General features: G+C 37.4%; 1 protein-coding gene across 1 annotated transcript in view; it reads left to right on the top strand.

Annotated features, from left to right (window-relative positions):
• The window catches only part of PEAK1 (pseudopodium enriched atypical kinase 1), a 294,514-nt gene that overhangs the window by 23,557 nt on the left and 243,685 nt on the right, over nt 1-27,272 (top strand). Inside the window, 1 exon segment of the mRNA XM_041739889.1 lies at nt 26,105-26,169. The gene's annotated coding sequence lies outside the window, so the exon portion shown is untranslated.

The following is a 27,272-nucleotide window of genomic DNA, read 5'->3' as shown; positions in this document are numbered from 1 at the left end:
AGCAGGCTCCCTGCAGGGAGCCCAATGTGGGATTTGATCCTTGGACCCCGGGATCACAGGGATCACGCCCTGAGCCAAAGGCAGATGCTCAACCACTGATCCACCCAGGCATCTCTTCAGAAGTATCTTACATACTATTTGGGTTTCAAATAGTGTAACTCTAAAAAGTTAATTGTATTTAAGAAACTTTAAGAAGTTCTGTAAGCACCCTATGAGCTTTATTTTGTAGATAACTGAACAATGTAGATAATGTTGAAGTAATTTTATCCATTTTATTTCGAAAAAAATCTTGGTGTTGGTAATTTTTGTTTGTAAAGGGCCAGATAGTAAATATTTTAGGTTTTTTGGGGCCATTCGCTCTCTGTCACAGCTATTCAACTCTGCCAGTGTAGACTACAAGTAGCCATAGAAATACAACTCTTTGGGCATGACTGTGTTTCTATAAAACTTTATTTATGTAGACCTAGTTTGAGAATCTTGAATGGAGTCCAGTGAAGAAGGCACTCCTTAGCCAACAACAGCTGTTTAAACTTCTGGTAGAATTGGCTGCTGACTTAGAGGAGTCACAATAGTGTTTATATAGAAGTAAAAGCCATGGTTTGAAATATCACAGACTGCTAAGAACCACTCTCATTCGGAGTTCGCTTTCCAAAATGTCATGATTTTGCTTTCAGTGAATGCATACAAGAGTCTTGTGTAATGTATCATTAATTTGGAAGCTATTACTTGTTCAGCTACATGTGCATATTTTAGTTTTCTTTGTACATTTAAAAAAGAGAGATGGAAAAATTCAGTACCATTCAAGAGAGGAACTGCTACTCAATACTTAGGTAGTTATTTGCCAAATCACATTTTGGATTAAGTTTCTATTTTTAACTGACATACCGCCTTAAATTTGCCAAAATCTGATTGCATTTGGAAGGAAAATGGCATTGTTGCTATTTCCTCTGCATGATAATATCTAAAATAGGCAGCAGCCAACAGAGCAAGAGTGAAGGTAAAGGGAAAAAAATAATAATACTCTTTGAGCTTGTACTTTTTTTTCCTCCAGCAAATTTCAAATCTAGTTAGATTGTGCTTTCCTTTACTCTGATCTTTAGAATACCTTATTTATTTTCTGCATTCCATAATCCCCCTCAGGTAAATATTTTTTGTATTTTAATTAATATGAGTTTACTAACATCTGTATTATTGAGGTACGATTATGAACCATTTTGTTAGAATTTAACCTTCTGATCACATTGACTAATGTTTTCATTCGCAATCTATGTTTTATAGTGTTTCAGTCTGTTTCCCCTCAGTGAGTACTTCTGTTTTAGAGCAGGAGTATAACTGACATAGGTGTACCAAGTGGCTTAGGAAATGTTTTAAAATAGTAACTTTACAACTACCTTTTAGAGCTTAAGAAATAGAAAAGGTTTAAATCATCCAGTTTTTAATACTCTGAGTATTTTGTTTTAGGTCATGTTTTTGTGCACCCTAGTATTATAAAAAATGTATGTGGGATTACAAACAGATTTGGGGTTTGTGACCAGTTTGAGTCTCTAACTGGATAGTGTTTTGCTCAAAGTTTCCTTTATGTTTCTTTTACATTAGTAGTGTCAGGATGCCATGCAGTCCCCAGTCTGAATCCCTAGGAGGAAAGTTTTGAACAGGATTCTAAAAAGTGTGGTTATTAGATTTTGATGTATCTTTTGACATTTATCCCACTTAAAAAGACCAAGAGAACGTAGGATCAAGATGTTGCAAATTTTAACTCTGATGTTTCTTTTCAAAGCAGGTATTTCCTAATACGATGTGGGTATCCTTCTCTATTTAAAATAATGATATAACCTGATTTCATATTTCAACTTTTTGGTCATTCATAAACTGTTGCATGCATACATTTTCCAAATAGATACAATGAATACAAGATACAATGAATATTTTAAGTGAAATTCATCTTCCTTTATTTTAGGAGCATTATGAATATTCATAAAAGTTCATTTTTGGTCCATTGAACCCCATATGAAAAAGCTTCCATTTGTATTTAATCTTAGTGGGATTCCCTTTCAAGAAGTTAGTAGCTGCATTCTAAGTGTATTTAAAACTGTTAGGTTAATAGGACTGTTAATTGACTATTGTTAGACAAGAAATCAAAATAGAAGAAGGAAAACCCCCAGCTGTATATCTCCCTGATGGAGTAGATGGAACACTATCCTACGGAGAAAACACAGAGCTGGGAACTAATGATCATTTTAGCAACTGTAATGTGGCAGGCATTCACTTCTTTGGGAATTGATAATACCCTTTGTTTACCATAGACAGGGGGAAATAAAGGAAGCCTAATTCAGACTTAGTATGGGTAGGGTCCAAGGGAAGATGTCAGGAGATTATTTCTTTCTTTTTTTTTTTTTTTTAAGATTTTATTTATTTATTCATGAGAGACACGGAGAGAGAGGCAGAGACACAGGCAGACCAAGAAGGAGGCTCCCTGCAGGAAGCCCAATGCGCGACTCATGCCCTGGGCCAAAGGCAGATGCTCAAGCGCTGAGTCACCCAGGGGTCCCTGGGAGATTATTTCTAAGAGAAGAATGTGAGCTTAGACTCACATAGCCAGGCAGGCAAAGGAAAAGAGTATTCTATGAAAAAAAAAAGATTGAGCTATGGCATGGAGGTATGAAAGGATGTTAAATATTGGTATCTCTAGGTATCTAATAGAGTTGATGAATGAGGAAGTGGAAAGTGGTGGTGTGAAGGATCAGGTTGGAAAGGATTGTTGAGTTTTAAATATTAAGGGCACCAGACTATAGAGCCAGAACTTTGTTCCAATGATGAGAGGGAATCCCTGAAGGGAGCTTGGGGTTTGTATCCTCTTTGATTTATTAGCTGTGTCTATTACCACTCTTGTGCAATTAATGTAAAAGAAAAAGAAGAGGATGGAGTCTAGTTTGAAACCTCTGTGAATTTTCTTATTAGGAAGAATTTTTTCATATTGTATCCAGAAGCAGAGAAAATATGAAGGTATTCTTAATGGTCTGAGATTAGGAATTGAAAACCTTTGGTTCTAGTTCTGGTTGCTTTACTAATTTTGGCAAAGCATCTAATCTCTTATAGTCTCACTTCCAGATCAAATAAAATTAGGTTCTTGGACCTTTGTTTTTGCCCAGGCCTTTTTTTTTTTTCTTTTATCAAGGTGGGGGTGAGGATGGAGGTGGATGCCCATGAAGAAGGCAGGCAAGCATGTTGATTGGCCTCAAAGCAGCAATAATGGCTAAATGAGTACTGCTGAAATTATTTCTTCTAGGGATTTTGGCAGAAAATGCCAGGATAATAGGGTGTTGTCATTGAAAACCTGATGGTTGGATTTCAGGCTCTCTGTAGTCTGGGTGGAAAAATGAAGATCTTAGGACCTCACAAGTGAACTCAGGCCCCCCTTTATTCTGTGAGGCAAAGTAAGAAAATGATTACTTGCATCCACCTTACTCCCAGGATAAACTGAATTTGTGATAGAAAAAGGTGAAGTTTGTTGGCAATGGCAGGTTCAGCATTTCTTTACTATTACAACAATCATTGCTTTATTCTGTATGGACCAATTATTATCTTGTGTTGAGTTGGTCTTTTTGCTTTCATTATGTCTCAATTGCAGTCTCACATTATCTTGTCGTGTTTATTAACCTTAAAACACAATTTTCATCATGTTATTTCCTTAATTTAAAAGTCCACAGTACTACTTTGCCGTCTGGGTTTCATAGAATCTGTAGAACAATCTCTCTGAATGGAGAGAGGAGTGCTTGGGACGTGCTAGAGATGTGTCTGACTTAATAACACAAATCATATTATTAATGTGTATTGTCCAAATAAAAGTCTTATTTAGCAAATTTCTCTCACTGTAATTACCCAAGGAATAAGGTCCTCATAGAAGATTATGTGATTGAAGGTACATAGTCTTGGGTTGGTGAATGTGGTGTTCCAAGATTTCCAGCAAAACATTTATTGGTCTGCCATTTGTAATAGTAGGGGGATGCCTGTCTTTGAGGGACAAACCATTGTTACTTAATAATTGATTTTCTCTCATCTCTGACAGTTGGACTATGTACGTGATAAGCAGGAAGAAGATAAAAAGGAAATTTGTCTTTAAAAATCACTTATGTTCTATCTCCTAACATCTTACTTGTCAGTACTCAGAGAACTGCAGCAGTATAGTGATTCTCGTTGTCCGGCAGATTTTCAGGTGCACCAGTGGCATGACCCAACCATCAGTCAGATTTGTGAGCTTTCCCAGCCTGCATTACGTACTGATTGCCGGGGCAGAACCTTGTTCACAGCACTAGCTCCTGGGCCAGTTCTGATTGGCTTTTGATGGAGGAAGGGGAAAGAGTATCCTTGAAATGTCAGTGTGTTAAGAATAAAACAAAGACCATAGGGTCTAAAAACCAAAACGAAACAAAATAAAACCGAATTTATTCATTTCCCAGGCAAGGAAACCTAGTAAAGAAATTATCAAGGAAGAAAAGCCTGTTTTTTTAGTACTAGAAAGAGCAGTAATGGTGGTTATTCTAATTTAGAGTTGAAAACTAGCATTTTTCAGTAGGATGGAATGAATTTGTAGATCTGGGTATAATTGGTTGAACAGGTCCCATTGTAGTGACCAGCATTTTGTTTTCATATGTCCTAGGCAGGTACTGCTTACATGGAAACCTTTACTTTTATTAGCTTCTAGGCTCTGTTCCAAAGCTGATTAAATCTCTTCTGAATGTTGTGGACCAACCTACCCTTTCAAGGGTCCCTGTTGGTGTGGTCTAGAGTTGAGTAAGCTCTTGGGTTGGCAGTGAACAGTTGCCACTTTAGATATACTTCTAGAATATTTTCACAGGAAACCCCTGGATCTGTGTATGTTACATGTGGGGAACTGTGGCGCAGTACGTTCAGTTAGACTATAGCTTCCCTCAGCATTTGCCTACCTTCCCAGAGGGTACAGAATTGTATGTATGAGAGTATTTGATACCTTATTTTTGTTAAGTTATATAAAAGCTTGGGATGGAGATATATATATATATATATATAATATATATCTCAAATATATATATATAAGTATATATATTATATAGATTAAAAAGTTTCTTTAAAAATTAATTTCCCTTAATACTTAAATACTTTTACATTTTATTCTTCAACACACTCTTCAAGACTAATTCTCATTCTCTTAGGACTTTCAGCTCCAAGAGAATATGAATTACAGAATTCTCAGAAGGTCTATTAAATAATTTTGCCCTTATTGGAAGGCCTTGTTATGGACACCCCCAAATCTTTGAGTTTCCATTTGAAAAGCATGGTGGTACTCCATTTATTTTTTTGGAGAAAGAGTTTGTGTGTCCTCTGATTCTCAGCACTGTTGTAGGTTGCTTTTTTCTTATACCTTGTTACCTAACTGAACACAGTTAATTTATTGCTACTCCAACTTGTCACCCACTGAAGAGGGTTGGCATGATTTTTGGCAAGGATCATTTAAGCAGTTTTATCTCTTTAAAGACAAGTCAATTAACATTAAAGACAGTCTTAGCTAGAGTTGTCTCTTGCAGATCAAGGAAAGATGAGGAGAGGAAAAGCAAAATCCTTGAAACGTATACAATCCACTCAGCAAACATGTTTGTGCTTGGGAATGGACGTGTTGATGACCTCTTTTCTGTGAATGGTATGTGAATTTTGAAACAATGGTATTCTCCGTGGTAGCAGAGATTGAGGGTCTTTTTGTTCTTTGACTCAGATTTGGTCTTTGGGAACATTTAATAATATTTCAAATATATCTTGATTTATTTGCTATTTCTAGTTGAGTTTTCGGCGTGTCTATTTCCTGGGGCTGAGGAGAATTGGCAATGTGATTTTTAAAAGGATTTATTTATTTCAACAAATAAGTATGCAATGGTATTGGCATTCCAAAAACCACTAAGGCATAAAATGTTATTGTTATAAATTCATACTGCACAGTACAGTTAAAAATGCATTTAATGTCAGCAAAGGGAAAGATTTTGTTATTTTTCCAATAACTTTAAAATGCAACCAATAGGCCCTATATACGATAACCCTAATTAAACATGGTTTGTAATGTAAATAAGAGCTTGAAATAGCAAGATTTCTGGTGGCTGAATGATTGAATTCCATACTCTAAGAATCAAGAATTTCTTTTTTTTTTTAATTAAAAATATCCCCCCAATTTTTATTAAATTCTAGCTTGTTAATATACACTGCAATGTTGGTTTCATGAGTAGAATTCAGTGATCATCAGTTACATACAACACCCAGTACTCATTATATCAAGTGCTTTCCTTAAAACCCATCACCCATTTAGCCCATCCCCCACCCACCACCCTCCATCACCCCTAAGTCGGTTCTCTATCTTTAAGAGTCTTTTATGGTTTGTTTCCCTCTCTCTTTTTTCTTTTTTCTCCCCGCTCCCATATGTTCATCTGCTTTGCTGCTTAAGTTCCACGTATGAATGAAATTATCTCATCTTCAAATAGTGAAAGTTTGACTTCTTCCTTGCCAATCTGAGTGCCTTTCATTTCTTTTGGTTGTCTGATTGCTGAGACTAAGACTTCCAGTGCTGTGTTAATAGTGATGGTGAGAGTGGATTTCCTGGTCTTGTTCCTGACTGTAGGGGAGGGGCTCTCAGTTTTTTCTATTAAGAATGGTATTAGCGGGATCCCTGGGTGGCGCAGTGGTTTGGCGCTTGCCTTTGGCCCAGGGCGTGATCCTGGAGACCCGGGATCGAATCCCACATCAGGCTCCCGGTGCATGGAGCCTGCTTCTCCCTCTGCCTATGTCTCTGCCTCTCTCTCTCTCTCTCTCTCTCTGTGACTATCATAAATAAATAAAAAATTAAAAAAAAAAAAAAAAAAGAATGGTATTAGCTGTGGGTCTTTCGTATATGGCCTTTATGATGTTGATTTATGTTTCCTCTATTCCTACTTTGTTGACAGTTTCTTTCTTTCTTTCTTTCTTTCTTTCTTTCTTTCTTTCTTTCTTTCTTTTGACAGTTTTTTCAAGAATGAGTGCTGTATTTTGTCAGATGCTTTTTCTGCATCTATTGAAATGATCATATGGTTCTTATCCTTTCTTTTATTAATGTCATATATCATGTTGATTGATTAGCAAATACTGAACCAGCCCTACAGCCTAGAAATAAATTCCAGTCGATCATGGTGAATCATTCTTTTAATGTACTGTTGAATTTGATTTGCTAGTATCTTGTTGAGAATTTTTTCATCCATATTTATCAGAAATATTGGCCTGTAATTGTCTTTTTTTAGTGAAGTCTTTGGTTTTAGAATCAAGGTAATGCTAGTCTTGTAGAATGAATTTGGAAGTTTTCCTTTCATTTCTTTTTTTAGGAACAGTTTGAGAAGAATAGGTATTAATTCTTTTTTTAAAAATCTAGTAGAAACATTTAAAGAAGGAATAATACCTATTCTACTGAAGCCGTTTCAAAAGATAGAAATGGAAAGAAAGCTTCCAAACTCATTCTGTGGGGCCAGCATTACCTTGACCCCAAAACCAAAGACTCCATTGAAAAGTAGAATTATAGACCAATATCCCTGATGAATATGGATATCAAAATACTCACCAAGATACTAGCCAATAGGATCCAATAACACATTAAAAGGTTATTCACCAGGACCAGGACCTAATGGGATTTATTCGTGGGATGCAGGGTGGTTCAACATTTGTAAATTAATCAACTTGATAGATCACATTCATCAAAGAAAAGAAGCATATGATCCTCTCAATTGATGCAGAAGAAGCATTTGACAAAATACAGCATGCTTTCTTGATTAAAACTCTTCAAAGTGTAAGGATAGAGGGAGCATACCCCAATATCCTAAAAGCCTCTACAAAAAGCCCACAGTGAATATCCTTCTCAATGGGGAAAAACTGGAGAGCTTTTCCCCTAAGATCAAGAACACGACGAATGTCTACTCTCACCATTGTTGTTCAACATAGTACTAGAAGTCCTAGTCTCAGCAGTCAGACAACAAAAAGAAATGAAAGGCACTCAGATTGGCAAAGAAGAAGTCAAACTCTCACTCTTCACAGATGACATGATACTATATATGGAAGACCCAAAAGACTCCACCCCAAGATTGCTAGAACTCATACAGCAATTCAGCAACATGGCAGGATACAGAATCAATGTACAGAAATCAGTGGCATTTCTATATGCCAACAGTGAGACTGAAAAAAAGAGAAATTAAGGAATTTATCCCATTTACAATTATGCCAAAAACCATGAGATACCTAGGAATAAACCTAACCAAAGAAGTAAAGGATCTGTACTCTAAAAACTACAGAACACTTATGAAAGAAGTTGAGGAAGACATAAAGAAATGGAAAAACATTCCATGCTCCTGGACTGGAAGAATAAATATTGTGAAAATGTCTGTGTTACCCAGAACAATCTACACATTCAGTGCAATCCTTATCAAGATATGATGGACTTTTTTCACAGAGTTGGAACAAATAATCCTAAGATTTGTATGGAACCAGAAGAGACCCCAAACAGCCAGAGGAATGTTGAATAAGAAAACCACAGCCGGGGGCATCACAATGTCTGACTTCAAGTTACATTACAAAGTTGGGATCATTAAGACAGTGTGGTACTGGCACAAAAACAGACACATAGATCAATGGAATAGAATAGAGAATCCAGAAATGGACCCTCAAGTCTATGGTCAACTCATCTTTGACAAAGCAGGAAAGACTATCCAATGAAAAAAAGACAGTCTCTTCAATAAATGGTGCTGGGAAAATTGGAAGCCATGTGCAAAAGAATGAAACTAGACACAAAGATAAACTCAAAATGGATGAAAGATCTAAACGGAGACAAGAATCCATCAAAATCCTAGAGGAGAACACAGGCAACACCCTTTTTGAACTTGGCCACAGCAACTTCTTACAAGATCCATCTAGGAAGGCAAGGGAAACAAAAGCAAAGATGAACTATTGGGACTTAATCAAGATAAAAAGCTTCTGCACAGCAAAGGAAACAGTCAACAAAACTAAAAGACAACCTACAGAATGGGAGGAGATATTTGCAAATGACATATCAGATAAAGGGCCAGGATCCAAGATCTATAAATAACTGATCAAACTCTACACCCAAAAACCAAACAATCCAGTCAAGAAGTGGGCAGAAGACATGAACAGACATTTCTCCAAAGAAGACATAGACTTGGCCAACAAGCAGATGAGAAAATGCTCATCACTCATCATTAGGGAAATATAAACCAAAAGCACAATGAGATCCCACCTCACACCAGTGAGAATGGGGAAAATTAAGAAGACAGGAAACAACAGATGTTGGAGAGGATGTGGAGAAAGGGGAACCCTCCTGCACTGTTGGTGGGAATGTGAACTGGTGCAGCCACTCTGGAAGACTGGAGGTTCTTCAAGATTGCAAATAGAGCTACCCTGTGACCCAGCAAATGCACTACTGGGTATTTACCCCAAAGATATGGATGCAGTGAAATGCCGGGACACCTGCACCCCAATGTTCATAGCACCAATGTCCACAATAGCCATACTGTGGAAGGAACCTCAGTGTCCTTCGACAGATGAATGGATAAAGAAGATGCGGTCTGTGTATACACAATGGAATATTACTCAGCCATCAGAAAGGATGAATACCCACTATATACATTAACATGGTTGGAACTGGAGGGTATTATGCTAAGTGAAACAAGTCAATCAGAGAAAGACAATTATCATATGGTTTCACTCATGTGGAATATAAGAAATAGTGAAAGGGACTGTAAGGGGGGGTGGAAACTGGGGAAAACTGAGAGAGGAAGACAAACCATGAGAGACTCTTGACTCTGGGGAACAAAGGGTTGTGGGAGGGGAAGTGGGCGGGGGGATGGGGTAATCAGGTGATGGGCATTAAGGAGGGCACATGATGAGCATTGGGTATTATATGTTGGCAAATTAAATTTAAAGAAAATAAAAATTCATTTCTAATATACCAATAAACTAAAACTAAAAGTCTGGTAGAATTTCCTTGGGAGGACAACTGGCCCTGGACTTCTGTTTGTTGGGAGATTTTTTTTTTTTAAAGATTTATTTACTTATTTGTGAGAGGTCGGGGGGGGGGGGGGCTGGCAGCAGAGACATAGAGGGAGAAGCAGGCTTCGTGCAGGGAACCCGATGCGGGACTCGATCCCGCAGGCTTCGTGATCCTGGGATCACGCCCTGGGCGGAAGGCAGATGCTAAACTGCTGAGCCACCCAGGTGCCACTGTTGGGAGATTTTTGATTAGCGTTTTACTTCTTTACTCATTATGGTCTGTTCAAATGGTCTATTTCTTCCTGTTTCAGTTTTAGTAGTTTGTGTGTTTTGAAGAATTTATTCCTTCCAGATTGCCTGGTGGCATATAATTTTTCATAATATTCTTTTATGACTGTATTTCTGTGGTGTTGGTTGTGATCTCTCTTTCCTTTCATCTGTGATTATATTTGTTTGGGTCCTTTCTATTTTCTCTTTGATAAGTCTGGCTAGGTATTTATCAGTTTAATTTTCTTTCAAAGAACCAGTTCTTACTTTCATTGATCTGTTCTATTGGTTTTGTTATATATATATATATATATTTTTTTTTAAAGATTTTTATTTGTTCATTAGAGATACACACACACACACATACACACACACACACAGACAGAGGCAGAGACACAGAGGGAGAAGCAGGCTTCTCACCAGGAGCCTGATGTGGGACTCTATCCCGGGACCCAGGGATCATGACCTGAACCGAATGCAGGTTCTCAACCACTGAGCCACCCAGGTGCCCCTGTATTGTTATTTCTGTTCTCATCTTTATATTTCTCTTCTCCCGCTGGCTTTAGGCTTTATTTGCTGTTCATTTTCCAGCTCCTTTAGGTGTAAGGTTAGGTTGTGTACTTGAGACTTTACTTGCTTTTCTTGCTTCTTCTATATATAATATATAGGTATTATATATTTTGCAGTATACTCCCCGCTTAGGACTGCTTTTGCTGCATCCCAGAAGTTTCGGACTGTCATGTTTTCACTTGATCTTAGTGGAGTGAAGTGAAGTGTCATGTTTTCACTTGATCTCAGAAGTCCAAGAAGCGGTAGGACTTTCATCTTTCCATTTTCATTTGCTTCCATGTACCTTTCTGTTTCATCTTTAATTTCCTGGTTAACCCACTCATTCTTTAGTAGGATGTTTTTTAACCTTCACATATTTGTGATCTTTCCACATTTTTTCTTATGGTTTCTTTCAACTTGTATAGTGTTGTGGTCTGAAAATATGTATGGTATGATCTCAATCTTTTTTGTAAAGTTGAGGGCTGATTTGTGACCCCAGTCAGTATGTGATCCATTCTGGAGAATGTTGTGTGCACTGAAGAAGAATGTGCATTCTGCTGCTTCAGGATGAAATGTTCTGTAAAATCCATCGGGTCCAGTGTTTCCTTGTTGATTTTCTGCTTAGGTAATCTGTCCATTGCTGTAAGTGGGGTGTTAAAGTCCTTTACTATTATTGTATTAGTACCAACGAGTTCCTTTATGTCTGCTATTAATCGTTTTGTATATTTGAGTGCTCCCATGTTGGGGGCATAAATATTTACAATTGTTAGATCTTCTTCTTCTTTTTTTATTTTTTTAAATTTTGTTTATTTATTCATGAGAGGCACAGAGAGAGAGGCAGAGACACAGGCAGAGGGAGAAGCAGGCTCCCCGTGGGGAGCCCGATGCGGGACTCTGGGATCACTCACTGAGCCGAAGGCAGAGGTTTAACCGCTGAGCCACCCAGGCATCCCTACAATTGTTAGATCTTCTTGATGAATGGATTCCTTAATTATGATATAATGCCCCTCCACTCTTGTTACAGTCTTTGGTTTATTTAGAAAGTTTTTTTATTTTTTATTTTTAAGGATTTTATTTATTTGCAAGAGAGAAAGAACATGAGCAGGGGGAAAGGCAGAGGGAGAGGGAGAAGCAGATTCCCTGCCAACCAGGGGGCTCAATGCAGGGCTTGATCCTAGGACCCTGAGATGACCTGAGCCAAAGGCCGATGCTTAACTGACTGAGCCACTCAGGTGTACCCCACAGTCTTTAGTTTAAAATCTAGTTTCTGATATAAATATGGCTACTCCAGCTTTCTTTTGGCATCCATTAACATGATAGATTGGTTCTCCATCCCCTCACTTGCAACCTGCAGATGTCTTTAGGGCTAAAATGAGTCTCCTGTACACAGAATATAGAAGACTTAAAAAAAAAATCCATTCTGATACCCTATGGCTTTGGATTGGAGCAGTTAGCCCATTTATGTTCAGAGTAATTATTGAAAAATAATGAATTTAGTGCCATTGTGTTACCTGTAAAGTTGGTGCTTCTGGTGATGTTTTCTGTTCCTTCCTAATCTTTATTGCTTTTGGTCTTTTTTTTCCCTCACTCAGAGTCCCCCTTAATATTTCTTGTAGGGTTGGTTAAAAACTAAGTTTTCCTTTGCCATCCATTCCTTTTGTTTACTTATCTCTTCTTTGCAGCTTCATTATTTCCAATAATTTTATCTTGCATATTACTGATTCATTCCTCTGATTTGTCCATTCTTGTTGTTATGGCATCTGTTTTGCTTTGCATCTCAGTTATAGCATTTTAAATTTTGGCTTGACTAGCTTCTAGCTCTTTTATCTCTGCACTAAGGATTTCTCCAGTCTTCTATGCTTTTTTCAAGTGCTGTTAGTATCCTTATAATTGTTTTAAAGTGTAGTTCAGACATGTTATTTCTGTGTTGATTAAACCTATGTTTGTTATTTCTGGTCTTTCTTTTGGGGTGAATTCCTCCATCTTATCATTTTGGGGGGTAAAAACAAAATAAAATTTAAAAAATTAAAAAAAATTGGGAAGCCTGGGTGGCTCAGCGGTTGGGTGTCTGCCTTTGGAAGGCAGTGATCCTGGAGTCCTGGGATCGAGTTCCACATCCGGCCCCCTGTGTGGAGCCTGCTTCTCTCTCTGCCTAGGTCTCTGCCTCTCTCTCTTTCTGCATCTCTCATGAATAAATAAATAAAATCTTAAATTTTTTTTAAATTAAGGAAGATATGTTTTGGTCTGCTTATTAAACTTGATAGAAAAAAAGAAATATTAAAAATTAAAAGAAAAATTAAAAATTGCTCTTTCTGTATCCAAAAATACCAACCAACCAACAAACCTAAAGCAGGCTAGATCCTCTTTACCCTAGAGCTCAAGCTTTGCAGCACACTATGATCCGTAGACTTGGTGTTGGCGACAGGTATGTTCTGGTCTTCTGGGGGTGGAGGGGTCTGCTGCTCTGAGTCTAGGTGGACGTGCTCTAGTAGAAATGCACCTGCGGGACTCAAGGCGGCGGGGCGTGGTATAGTGGCTCCAGTCTCCACTTGGTGGCAGTTTAGCTCACTGAGGTGGATCCGTACTGGTGGGAGGGCTGAAAAGGACTTTTGCCCACTTTCTCTTACCTGGATTGGGAAAGTGGGGCCCAGCACTCTTCAGGAAGCCCTCACAGACACTCAGATGATCAGCCCTCCTGTGTCCTCGCTTTCTGGCGGATCCCAGCTTCACCCTGTCCTTGCCTGAGCTGTTGGCCTGCCAGGTGTGCAGTGCTCCTGGGTTTAATCTCAGGTTTGGCTGTGGTTCAAAAGCCCCACATTTCAGAAATCCCATGGTGGGGGGGGAGGGTCCTGCTGCACTGTCAGCTTATCCCAGGATACACTCACACCACTGTGTAGCCTTTGTGATAAATAACGAAATACGGCTGGCACCGGGTTTGCTGCCCTGAGCTGGCATCTTTGTTCCAAAACAGGTGGATGAGGCGGCTCGATTGTGCCAGTGGAGTCCTTTGCCCAGGGAGGGGCCCTATCACCCTACCACATGCATTCCAACCTGGGGAACCACTTCTTCCCGTGCGACCCCGGGCTGTGTGCCTGGTTCCGGGGCCCACCCATCTTCCCCACTGGGGTGCTGCCGTGCACCACCCTCGTTATGATGCTGACCTTCAAAGCTTAGGACTGTGCACTCCGTCGTTTGTAAAAAACTGGCAGTATTGAAACCTTCTCGTTTTTCCCATTCAGGGTTTTGAGGACCAGTTTTCTTGTGCAGTCTCCTGTGTGTTTTCATTCTTTTTCCCCCAACTCTTTCTCATTCTCGTTCTCTCTCCGCACTCCCTCCCCTGTGCAGCCCTGGCTCTTTTCTCCCAGGAATCCACTCCCCACAGTTCCTACCTTCCACACGTGGTTTTTGTTTGTAGACGTGCAGCTCTGTTCTCTAAGACTCTTGATTGATTTCAGAAGCTAGAATTTCTGTGGGTCATTTCATTTAGCCTTTAGTTTATGACTTACACTTGTTCATATGTCAAAGAAAGGGAGATTAGCTTTTAATAGTTTGCTGAAGAAATTAGATACTTCATAAAACTGTTATATGGCTGAGCTTTTCACAAGTGAAATAGGATCTACAGATTATTCGCCTCATTTTTATGAGATTATGTACAGTATTACCATATCATAATCCTTAGGAGCTTATAGTTTAGGAAATGTGACAGGCAGGCAAATTTTTCTTTTTAAATTCATATGTACAATAGTAGCATATTCAAATTATAGGCTAGTTCTTTGGTACAATGGGGAGAAGAGGTCACCCTTGGTCTCAAGTTGTCTAATCATAGCATTGTTGTGTTAGAGGAAATACACCATGCACACACCTGATGTGTGCAAGCTCAGCAGGTTTTACTAGGTCAAGTAAACGACTTGGGTTGTAAGATGATGTTTGAATTGGCAAGTGATATAGTAGATGTGGGAGGTGATCTCGAGGTTAAAGAGTTGTAAATAATACAGTTTTTGTTAAAAATGCAACTTCTATAAAATAAAAGGTAGAAAATAACACACATAGCAACATCTTTTGAAAACACTCTCTTCAGATGTCTCTCTTTATGAAAGATGCCTGTGTTTTCAAAATTAAAATTGTGTCTGTGGTATACAGTATCCTTATTGCATCAGTGTTCCTGTATCAAAAAAAAAAAACCTCAACATTTTTCAGTATGCTAATTAAACATTAATATTCAACTCAGAAAACCAGAAGAAACAGAAATATTGACCCTCAAGTTATCCTCTGTGATGTGGATGGATTAAAAGTATTTCTAGGGCAGCCCGGGTGGCTCAGCGGTTGCCGCCTTCAGCTCAGGGCCTGATCCTGGAGACCCGGGATGGAGTCCCACGTCGGGCTCCCTGCATGGAGCCTGCTTCTCCCTCTGCCTGTGTCTCTGCCTCTCTGTCTCCGTGTCTCTCATAAATAAATAAATAAAATCTATAAAAAAAAAAGTATTTCTAGAAAGAGAGGGTATTCAGGATAAGGGAAGATGTCATTTGGGTGTGAAGCCTTCTTTTAGGAGAGAGGAGTTATTTTGGGGAGCACAATATAAGGAAGAGATTCCTCCCAGGGAACTTGTGTTCTGAAGTGGGAGGTACTATTTACTTGAGAAGGAGCTTGGAGAAAGGTCAATTTTTTCCCCCTTAGTTTTTTTTTCTTCCCCATTTTCACTTTTACTCCTCATTTAGCCAGACCTTTACTTTTCATCAGACATTTGTTTGTGTGACTTACTAGTTTGTGTAGTAATTTTTTATGTATCAGTTTACTTATGGTCAATCATTTTTGAGAAGAGAGATATTCGAGATGACTGCCTTTTTAAAATCAGCAGTAAATTTTCTTTGTGATAGGTGCTCACAAAACATGGGGAAAGGTTGTTTTTCAGCACTTTTAGTAGAACTCTTATTTTTATTATCTTATATGTCATCCCCATCTCTCCTGTTATCCTATCATCCTGCCCTGATTGAATTTCTTTTTTTTTCCTTTGTTTATAATGAGTGGATTTTGGGTCTCATCTTTGGTTCTTTGTCATGAATACTTATATCCCATTTAGACTTCTTAAAATTACTTAGATTCTCTTATTTGATTCCCCCCTCCTCTGTATTTGACTGTTTCTGCACCTAAATATTCAGTAATTTTCAAAAACTGTTTATATAAAAGTATGTTTAATGAAGATAGAGTTTTGTGACAGCCCTTATGGTAATGGCAATATCCTTGATATTTCAAATCAGGGTCAGAAATGCAGTTAGTTATATTGTTTCCCTTAGGTATTTGGATGGTCACGTCCATTGGGATAGTGAATAGTGAACCATAGTCTTAACTTCATCCGTTTAGAACAGCTAATATACTGTGGAGCTTCATTACTAAATTGGCTTGCTCTAATCCAATGAGACCATCTGTTCAGGCAGTGGGGTATAGCAGCCAGCACAGAGGGTGTGGAATAGTAGTTTGAATGTTTACTCTTCCACTCATTTCTAGCATGAATTCACTATGAGCAAGGTGGCTGTGAAAGTAAGTTTACCATCTCGGTAAAAAAGCTTGCATTCTGTCTGGTATAATATATAGGTATTATTAATATATATAATATATAATATATAGGTATTAATATATATTATATATTAATTATTATATATTAATATATAATATATATTATATAATATATAGGTATTATTAATATATAGGTGTTATTAATATATTATTAATATATATACCTATATAATATATAGGTATATTAATGCTACCATTAATAAATGGTAGCAACTGTTACTATTACCTGCCTGTGAACATTTTCTGTTTAAACTCATAGGAGTGCTAATAGCCAAGGTAATTTACATCATTGTTTTAAATTAGGAATAGTGACACTTTCAAAGCTTTTGTTAAAATATGTTAACGGTAAAAATTAAAAAAAAAAAAAAAGGGATCCCTGGGTGGCACAGCGGTTTGGCGCCTGCCTTTGGCCCAGGGCGCGATCCTGGAGACCCGGGATCGAATCCCACATCAGGCTCCTGGTGCATGGAGCCTGCTTCTCCCTCCGCCTGTGTCTCTGCCTCTCTCTCTCTCTCTCTGTGACTATCATAAATAAATAAAAAATAAAAAAAAATTAAAAAAAAATATGTTAACGGTGTTTATTTTTCTCGTTTTTAATTTATTTATTTTTAAATTATTTTTGCTTTTTAAAGGATTTTATTTATTTATTCATGAGAGACACAAAGAGAGAGGCAAAGACATGGGCAGAGGGAGAAGCAGGCTCCACGCAGGGAGCCCGATGTGGGACTTGATCCTGGGACTCCAGGATCACACCCTGGGATTAAGGAAGGCATTCAACCACTGAGCCACCTGGGCGTCCCATCTTGTTTCTAATTTAGTAACTACAAAAAAATATCAGGCTGGTCTTCCTTGATTTATTCTGAAGAAACACGATTCTTCTTGTTTGAGATTTTGTCACCTTCTAGAATTTTTTGTTAGCATAGTGTGTAGTATAGCATTAATTTACTAAAAATTGATTAATGGGACAGTGTTGAAATTAGATAAGCTTCTTTTTTTTCAAAGAGGTTGCTGTTATTTTTTTCCCTTTGTGGTTAGTTTTAATATTTTGATTGGATAGCTTTCTGAAACTCTCTATAGCAAGCATGATTGAAAGATGATTTTTCTACCAGAAAGTGAATAGCCTAAAATGATTAGTATATCACCATTTATAAGTTCAAAATTCTTACTGAAGCTGCATATTCATCCTTCTTTCAGCTACATATCTTATCCTTCTGGATTTTTTTTTTAAGATTTTATTTATTTATTTGAAAGAGAGACAGAGCATGAGCAGGGGGAGGAGCCAAGGGAGAGGGACAAGCCAACTGACCGCTAAGAACGGAGCCCGACATGGGACTCGATCCCAGGACCCTGAGATCATAACCTGAGCCAAAGTCAGATGCCTAACCACCTGAACCACTCAGGTGCCCTGTCCTTCTGGATTTTTAAAAAATTCTGTCACTACGTCGTAGTGCTCAGTGTAACTTGATTTTGATGTGATGTGTTTTTACTGATGACTTTCAAAATAATGATCATGCACTATTAAATAATTATTAAATTATAAAAATGATTTAAAATTGGATATTACATACTCAGTAAATTCCTTTGATTAGAGAATTCTCTCTGGTTTTCTATTTATAATTAAACTACCATGTGAAAATAATTAGAAGTATCTGAAGCCCCAAGCAAAACCTGTGATTAGACATGTGATTCATAATTAACTCTTTTTATTCTTACCTTTTCCTCTGCTTGCATTAATCATTTGTGTTCTTCCATAGTGATATCTAAGACACAATACTTGAATCAGATGCTGTATAAATAATCACATTGGAGATTTTCACCCACATTATCAAATCACGCCTTTATCTTATGCTAAAGGCAAGAAAATAGAAGTAGGCCATAGGTGGACTTGTTCACTTTTCCTATCTTGTACTTAAGGACCTAGATTTTTTTGCCAATCTGATTATTGTCTGTATATGTTTGATGGTATGCCCACTGGCCTTGGGTCATTGAATAGGATTGGTATTCATTATTTTGACAAAGAATTAATAGTATATTATAGATCTATTATATGTTAGTATTCTAGGTTTGGGCATAAAGAGGTAGGGGTGATATTAAGCGTATTTAGCACTTAACTACAACATAGGCACCAATCAATCAAGATGGCCATAGCACTGGATTCAGGGTCTTGAAGGACCTATCCATCTTTTATACTGTATCAGGCTTTGATGCTTTTGTTGATGAATGGTGGTGGTGGCGGTGGTAAGACTGGGCCACGGAGTTCGGGGCAGTGACTGCTTGCTAGATTACATTTCAGAAGTATTTTAGTATTTCATCCCTTAAGGCTGTTTAGTGTGTACTAGCTGAATATTAGCTCTGCCAGGAGTTGTTCAGTTCTTTATAATAGAGTTAACCCAGTTTGAGAAGTACTTGTTGAAAGTATGTAGAAGGTACATAGGGAAAGGATTGCACGAACCTATTTTGGATAACCAGCTAGTGAGCAGAAATTCACCACAGTCACTTGAGGAGGAGGTTGTAACCACGCTGAGGGGAAAACAGCATTTGCAAAGGCATTTGGAGCCTGAGATAGCATAGTGGAGTCAGAGATGAACAAGTAGGAGAGATGGAAGAAGATGATGTTTTTCTCTGGCCCTTGCTTTTAAGCTGAATAAATATATATTAAAATCACATTTGTATCCTTGAAATTGCCCCATTTTTGGTAGAGAACTGCTAGACTGTGTAGTTTCTTCAACTATGTCTAAAATATTTTAAGCATTGGGTCAGAAGGGAGAACTAGAAATTTGTTATAGTTCAGGGCTGTACTAAACATGGATAGAGCAAGAGTACAATTAGAACCTCTCTATTCGCTGAGAGGCTTCTAATGAGAAAACACAAATTCAAACAGATTGCGCATGGTAGTTCTTTTAATGATATAAAACTGTTGCCTATGAGGCTTTTTGGCTGGCATCATGAAACTAATTTTGCTTAATGGCTATGGAGGCCTACAAATTCAGATGTGCAGAAAATGCAGTAAATTACTGGCCTGTCAGATTCCTGTTGCCTGTCATCTTTTATCTCAATAGCAGCTTTTGTTTCCAGACTGTCAGGGACAAGTATGGGGACCCCTTCAAGGTTGTATTTGTATATGCTTGAATAATTCAATTCAGAGCCGTCTAAATATAGCAAATTGACAACAGTGAAATGAATGTATCTTCTTATACTTGTGTAATTTAGGGAACGCATGTATGGATCTCTCTTCTAATTTCTGAGAGCTCTTGAAATATGTCAAGCATTTATAGTGGTGTAAGATCTGCTTTTATTGCCAGAGTTGATGACTCACACCTTTGAAATATAATGAAGTCACATGGACAGCAGAGAAAATATTTTCTCTCTGTTCAACTCAGTGAATGATTTGAAAGCTTCCACTGTGTGCCAGGAATCGGGTGGAATACAAAGATGAAAGAAAACTGGCATTTTTTTCTGGGTATCAAATTATGTGATTTTCATCCTTAAGCTATATTTAGTAAAAATGACTGTCTTGATGGGTGTGTGTGTGTGTGTGTGTGTGTGTGTGTAGTGTTACAACAAAGGGGGCAATAAAGGTTTGACTTACTTGTGAGTAGTTTGCTTCAGAGACGGTTTTGAAATATGGTTTAAGTTTTTGGATGGCTTCATTTTTACATTTTCAATTAATGGTATTTATTTTCTCTCTACTTTCTATTACTCTGTACAATTAGAAAGGAGGATTTTTAAAAAAATATTTTATTTATTTATTCATGAGAGACAGAGAGAGTCAGAGACACAGACAGAAGGAGAAGCAGGCTCCATGCAGGGAACCTATGTGGGACTGGATCCCGGGACCCCAGGATCACGCCCTGAGCCGAAGTCAGAGGCTCAACTGCTGAGCCACCCAGGCGTCCCAGAAAGGAGTATTTTAAGGAAAATGTATCTTATATCCCAGTATTACTTCAACAAGCATTTGGAGAGTATCTACCAGGCACTGGGTGTGGAGTGAAGAGAATAGCAGAGGTTGCTATTTATAGAATAAAGTTACTCAGTAAAAAGGAAACCAGAATAATAAAAAAGTAAAAACTTTCAGCCCTTTTGGTGTGGTTAATTTATGGAAATAACAGATTCAGTCTTAAATGCACAGAATTTATATTTGGTTTCTCAGAGTTTTGTTCACAAAAGTTATCTGAAACCTTAAGCAAGGCATGGACTGTCTACTTTGAGTACTGATTACCTTAACCAGCATATTTCCATCTATGGTTTTTGGTAACCCATTCCTTATCATGGGTGGCCCAGCTCCCTTAGCAACTGGACATTCTTTGCTGTTAACTTGGCTAGAGGTAAATCTAGGGAAACAAAAAGGCAGTGAGAATCTTTGCTATCACACGTTGCCCCTTTGATACCTTTTTTCATTCAATTTCTACTTCCTTTAACAACACCTTTTCCTCTCCTGTCCTTTAACATTTTCTTTTTTTTTTTTTAAGTTTGGAATCTTGTGGACATTTACTTATCTAGCTGCCAGAAGTTAGTGGTTTCTAGATGTAGACTCTGTTTTAATTTATAGAATTTGATCTCCTAGGCAACTCTCTTATATTCACAATTCCCCACATTGTCTAATTTTAAGGTACTTGCAAATGTAAAAACATTGTTGTACAATAGGTGTTTAGCTTTTACAATTTAAATTTATATCAAATTTATTATAGGCAAGTGCTTGCTCCCTGCAGCATTATGATCTTGTGCTGTGGCCTAAATGTCTTTTTTTTTTTTTAAATTGTGGTAAAATATATGTAACATAGAATTTACCATATTAGACATTTTAAAATGCACAGTTCATTGGGGTTTTGTGCAATCACAGTGCTGTGCAGCCAATCTCAAAAACTTTTTTTATGCCCTTTAACATCTTATTCAGAGGCTTTCCCAAAGGCTTAACCTAAATGTTTCCCTCAGAGGTTACATTTTACCAGGAATTTCTAGTTACAACTTTTGGGATATTTATCTTTTACTTTTTTTTGTATGTATCTGAACCGTGTTTCCTTTTGGACTTGTGAGCTTTTGAAGGTGTCATGTTTGTTGAATTAGGCTTGAAGGGTGGTAAGAATTTGGATTGGTGGAGAAGGGAGGAGCTATCCACAGGAGAGAGACCCCGTAAACCCAGGCAGGTCTTCAGGACCAAAAAAAACAAGGTACTTTTCAGGAATGTTAAATAGATTCATTTGCTTGTTTTGCTTACATGAGTAGAGTAGAAGGAGAGGAAGCTGAGAAAATAGGAAGTGACCCTTGATGCTGAGCTGGTCAAATATGAAAATTATCAGTACCTCACTTTGGTCAGTTGACTGTTCTCAGGGAGTAAAGGGCTCAGTGGAGAGTTGTAGGAGAGTGCACTTAGCATACTGTACCTCTCTTTTTTTTTTAATTTTTTAAAATTTTTAAATTTATTTATGATAGTCACACACACACACACACACACACACACACACACACAGAGAGAGAGAGAGAGAGAGAGAGAGAGAGAGAGGCAGGCAGAGACATAGGCAGAGGGAGAAGCAGGCTCCATGCACCGGGAGCCTGATGTGGGATTCGATCCTGGGTCTCCAGGATCGCACCCTGGGCCAAAGGCAGGTGCTAACCCGCTGCATCACCCAGGGATCCCCGTACTGTACTTCTCTTATCCTCATATTACCCTGCTAACAGAAAAGGAGGCCAGTGTTGTGACAGGATGTCAAGCACATTGGATTCAGGAGACAGTAGACCTGGAAGATTGGCATTTTTTGGGCATTAAGTTACCTCCTTTGTAGCATGATAGGGAGGAAAGATGGTCTTAGAGCTTCCTTCCAGTTCTAATATACTACGACAGCATGGCATACTTGCAGTCTCTGGGTTAGAGCCACCGCTCAGCTGTTTCACCCATTTTTAATCGTTTAGTTCAGAGAGCAGCAAACTTTTACTGTAAAGGGCGAGATAGTAAATATTTTAAGTTTCATAACTAGTGTCTCTCTTGCATATTGTTTTTTTTTTTCCACAACTTTTTGGAAATGTAAGAATCATTCTTAACTCCAGGGCCAGACAAAAAGAGGCATGGTCTGGATTTGGCCTTCAGGGTGTGGGTTGACCCTTAATTTAGTTCATTGAAGCAGTTATTACCTAAGGTTTCTAGAATTCAGAAATCAAGACCTGCTTGGTGATAGTGTTTTCCGTCTATTTTTATTTTTATGGACTGCTTACAGGTTGTATTTTCTAAGGGTCAGGAAGCTAATGTGTGTTAAAAAGTCTCCATTCTTTTTCTTGCAGTCTTCATAATCTTGTGTTATAGATTATGTCATTTCTAAGTGCCTTGAAAACTACCTTATATCTTTTTTTTTTTAAGAATTTTTTTAAATTTTTATTTATGATAGTCACACAGAGAGAGAGAGAGAGAGAGGCAGAGACACAGGCAGAGGGAGAAACAGGCTCCATGCACCGGGAGCCCGACGTGGGATTCGATCCCGGGTCTCCAGGATCGCGCCCTGGGCCAAAGGCAGGCGCCAAACCACTGCGCCACCCAGGGATCCCGAAAACTACCTTATATCTAAGATACTTTACTCATCTTTATTGTCTCTATTCTGATTAACACAAATATTTCCTGTATTATGTCCTTAATGTCTAAGATTATTTTACTCATGTTTACTAGCTATTCTCTGATAAATACAAATTGCTCTAGTACTCTTAATTTATTGGAATAAATAATTTATTTGTATCTTATTTTAAACTATGAGCCGTTTAGTATTCAAACCTCAGACCTGGGAAAGCGATATGATATACAATTGTAACTAAATATAATGATTTATTCTCTGTGTCCATTGCTCGAAAATAATTTCTGGATTAGACTCTCCTGTATTTTCTTTTTAAGATATATATATATTTTTTATTCATGAGAGACAGGCAGAGACACAGGCAGAGGGAGAAGCAGACTCCATGCAAGAAGCCCAATGTGGGACTCGATCCCAGGACTCCAGGATCAGGCCCTGATCAGGCCCTGGGCTGAAGGCGGCACTAAAGCCCTGAGCCACCTGGGCTGCCCCTCTCCTGTATGTTCTTAGCAGTGTTTTGCTTCTGATGTATTATTGCCTGCAATAGAGTAGATATCTTAGATCTTTATATCATGAGAAGTTAGTGCAGTTTAAAATTTTTATTTATTATTATTATTATTTTTTTTTAGGGAGAAAGAGAGAATCTTAAGCAAATTCCACACTCCATGATGCAGGGCTTGATCTCACAATCCTGAGATCATGACGTGAGCCAAAATCCAGAGTTGGATGCTTAACTGACTAAGCTATCCAGGGATCCCTAGTTTTTGTTTATTAACTCCTGTCCCCATTATTTTGAATTTCCACATTTATTGCTGAAACAAATATTTTCTGTGTTATATCCTTTCTCATTGATTATAACTTGTTAGTTATATGCTTGGCTATTTCTATTTGATTAACACAATATTTTTTGCTGTTCTTTTTGTTTAATGCTTGTCTTCATTGTCATGTTTCTTTCTTTCTGTGTTTCCCTTAAAATTTCCTGTAGTTTCTTAGTTGAAGTTTTAGACACTTCAGCCATTTTTATAGTTGTAAAAACCTTTAAACCTTTAATTAAGTAAATGCTCAACACTCATAAAATTTTTAACGATTACTAATACATATAAGCCTTATAAACACATTCATATAATTCAAAATACATGAATTCAAAACATCTAATACATGTTCAGTATTAGTTATAGAAATTTTAAATTTATTTTCAGAAAGATTAGGTCAACAAATAATCATTAATGCAAATGGTTCTTAAAAATAATCATGACCTACCTGTTATTTGCCAATGTAAGGATTATTTTTAAAAGGTGTGGTTTGTAGATGGTCGGTGCTTTTACATTCACTGGCTACAGTGATCACTTGAAAAGCAGGTCTAGCTGAATCATGGGGAAATAGACCCAGTGCAGAAGCATGCTTCTGCTATGTAGAGTGCTGATTGTGATACATGAAGTCACACAATAAATACTGAAAGAATAAATTAATAAAACCTCATACTCATTCTAGGATCAAGCTCTGGTTCTCAACCAAATATTATTAAACATAAAGTTTCTCTTAAGCTCCTTTGCAGTTAATTCTTTGACATAACCTTCAGCTCCTGGAAAAGCTGATCTGCTTTCTGTCATTATAGATTATACATATACAGAAAATTGAGCAGATGGTACATAGAATTCCATGTGTGCCCTTCATACAGTTTCCCCTATAAGTTATTAAGCATTTTTATATTTAATTATAATTATTTCTTAGTCTGATTCATTAACTAATCATTTGGTGGACATTTAGTTTATTTCCATTTCTGTGCGATCATAAATGAGCAATGATCTAAGTCTTTGGATTTTTATTATTTAGGACAGATTTCTGGAAGAGAAGTTACTAGGTCAGAGGGTTTGAACTTTTTAAACCTCTGTGTATTACTTTCCAGAAAGATTTTACCAATTTACACTACCATGAGCAGCGTGCAATTAATGCCCCTTATATTCATTATTATATTATTGTAGTATCTATTACATTGTCATTTGTACCGGTAATTTAGAATATGCTATAGTAACAAAGAATCCCCCAAATCTCATAGTTTGATACAACAGATTTTATTTTTTACAACAAAGCTCACGTTACATATCTAACACATATCAGCAGGGGGTAGTCTCTCTTGGGAGTTTAGTCAACCAGCCTGATCAAAGCTGCTTTGGTTACTTGTTTCTGTAATGATTGTAGTAGGAAAGTCTGGTTCCTAAAGCTTATCCCTACTAATGTTTCATATAATGTTTATGTACATCTTAGTGACTAAAGCAAGTCATACAGCCACACCGAAGTTGAAAAAGGGTAGCGAGGTGTGATCCTACTGTGAGTCTGGGAAGTAGGAGAACTGGAACAGCACAAATGAGTAACATCTTATTTTAAAAAACAACTCTAATTTCACTGATGGAAGATGATACCTCATTTTAGATTTTCTTTGCCAGTGTACATAAACATTTTCATAGTTTTTAGCCAGTTTTATTTAACCTTTCCTTTTACTTAATCTTTATAAACATGTGCTTGCTGTTGTTTTATTTTTTATTTTTATTTTTTTTAAAGATTTCATTTATCTATTCATGAGAGACACACACAGAGAGAGGCAGAGACACAGGCAGAGAGAGAAGCAGGCTCCATGCAGGGAGCCCAATGTGGGACTCGAACCCGGGACCCCGGGATTACACCCTGGGCCGAAGGCAGGTGGTAAACCGCTGAGCCACCCGGGCTGCCCATTGTTTTACTTTTATATTTCCAGATTTTTGAATTCTGGTTTTTTGTGAGGATGGGAAGTCATGATGGTAACATTATTATAGGGAGTACAGACTTTTAGAAAATGCCTTTTCTTCTGAAGACTTGAATAGGTGAAAGAAAAGTATCTTCCTTAGATTGGTCCTCCCGCTTTTCCCACCCCCATTAGTATAGTATATGTTTTATTAAGTTTAATTAAAGGCAATGGAAAGTCTGGGGGAATTAAGATTCTTGACATTCTACAGATTTGTAAAACACAATTTGATACAAAAGCTTAGTGAGTAAATGATCAAGTTAGGGTTCTACTGAAAAAATTAAGTTCCCTACTCAGATTTAGTTATATTGACCATGTGTTTTCTTTTTCTTCTTTTTTTTCAATCCAGGTATCTGCCTGAACTGGAGCTTATGCTGTAGACATTTCTTTGTGGAATTCATCTAAAAACCTGAGGTGAGATATTTTTTGAATGTGTTTGCCTTATAAAATATATTTTGTAGTGAGGAATTATAAATATGTTTTTTTGAAAAATTTAAGGCGGTGCCAACTGTATTTTCCTCTTGAGAGTTTAATAGGTAAATATTTATTATAAAGTTACATATATATGCTTTTAATTTGTAGGACATTTGATTGAAGGAAATGAAGCTGGTTTTAGGAATTACAGTAGTGTCTTGAGTGAATTTTTGCATTGTAATTCCAAAGGACCTTTTCTTTTGTACTCAAAGATAGAGTTCACACTGTTATTCTGACACATGTTTGAGAATAATATCGACATTATAATCTGATATTCCTGAAGACAAATCCTTAATTTGTTAAGTCATAGATTTCAACAAAAGGTAGCTATTTTAATAAGTCAGTTATTAGGAGTTTCTACCACTCTTTTCTCCTGGACTTGATTATTTTCGGTGGTTCCATCTGTATGGGGGGCATATAAAATAACATATTCTGTAGTATGTTAATAGTTGGTTTCTATAGAAAGTTTCCATTATAACATTTTACTCTGAAGATAGGCTCCATAGCCCTTTCTCTTTTTTGACATGTCTGGATTCCAGTTCTCTTCATCTTTTAATTTTTTAAGCAACCAGTCTGTCATCTGATCTTTCTACCTAGAATCCAGCTGTTCTCTAAACCATTCTTGTCACAGTCATGAGATTATTTCTTCTAAGATGAATGTCATCATGTCAGTCTGTGACTCAGATTCCTTTAGCACCTTTACATTGCTTAAATGATGTCTTATAAACTCCTTTAAAAAGCAATTTAACATCTTTACCTACTTCTCCATCTCACTAGTGCTCTAGGAATGTTATGATCTAACATTTAAAAAAAATAGCTTTATTGAGAAATAATTTACATACCTTAAAATTCACTCATGTATTTAAAGTGTACAATTCAGTGTTTTTTTGTTTTTTTTTGTTTGTTTGTTTGTTTTTTAACGTCATTATGGAGTTATACAGCTGTCACCACAATCTAACTTTAAAATATTTTCGTCACTGCAGGAGTTCTGGGTGGCTCAGTTGGTTGGCATCTAGCTCTTCGTCTCAGCTTTGGTCTTGACA

Source organism: Vulpes lagopus, chromosome 2 (assembly GCF_018345385.1).
Source record: "Vulpes lagopus strain Blue_001 chromosome 2, ASM1834538v1, whole genome shotgun sequence".
Taxonomy (NCBI): Eukaryota; Metazoa; Chordata; class Mammalia; order Carnivora; family Canidae; genus Vulpes; species Vulpes lagopus.
This window is presented reverse-complemented; position numbering and strand designations above follow the sequence as displayed.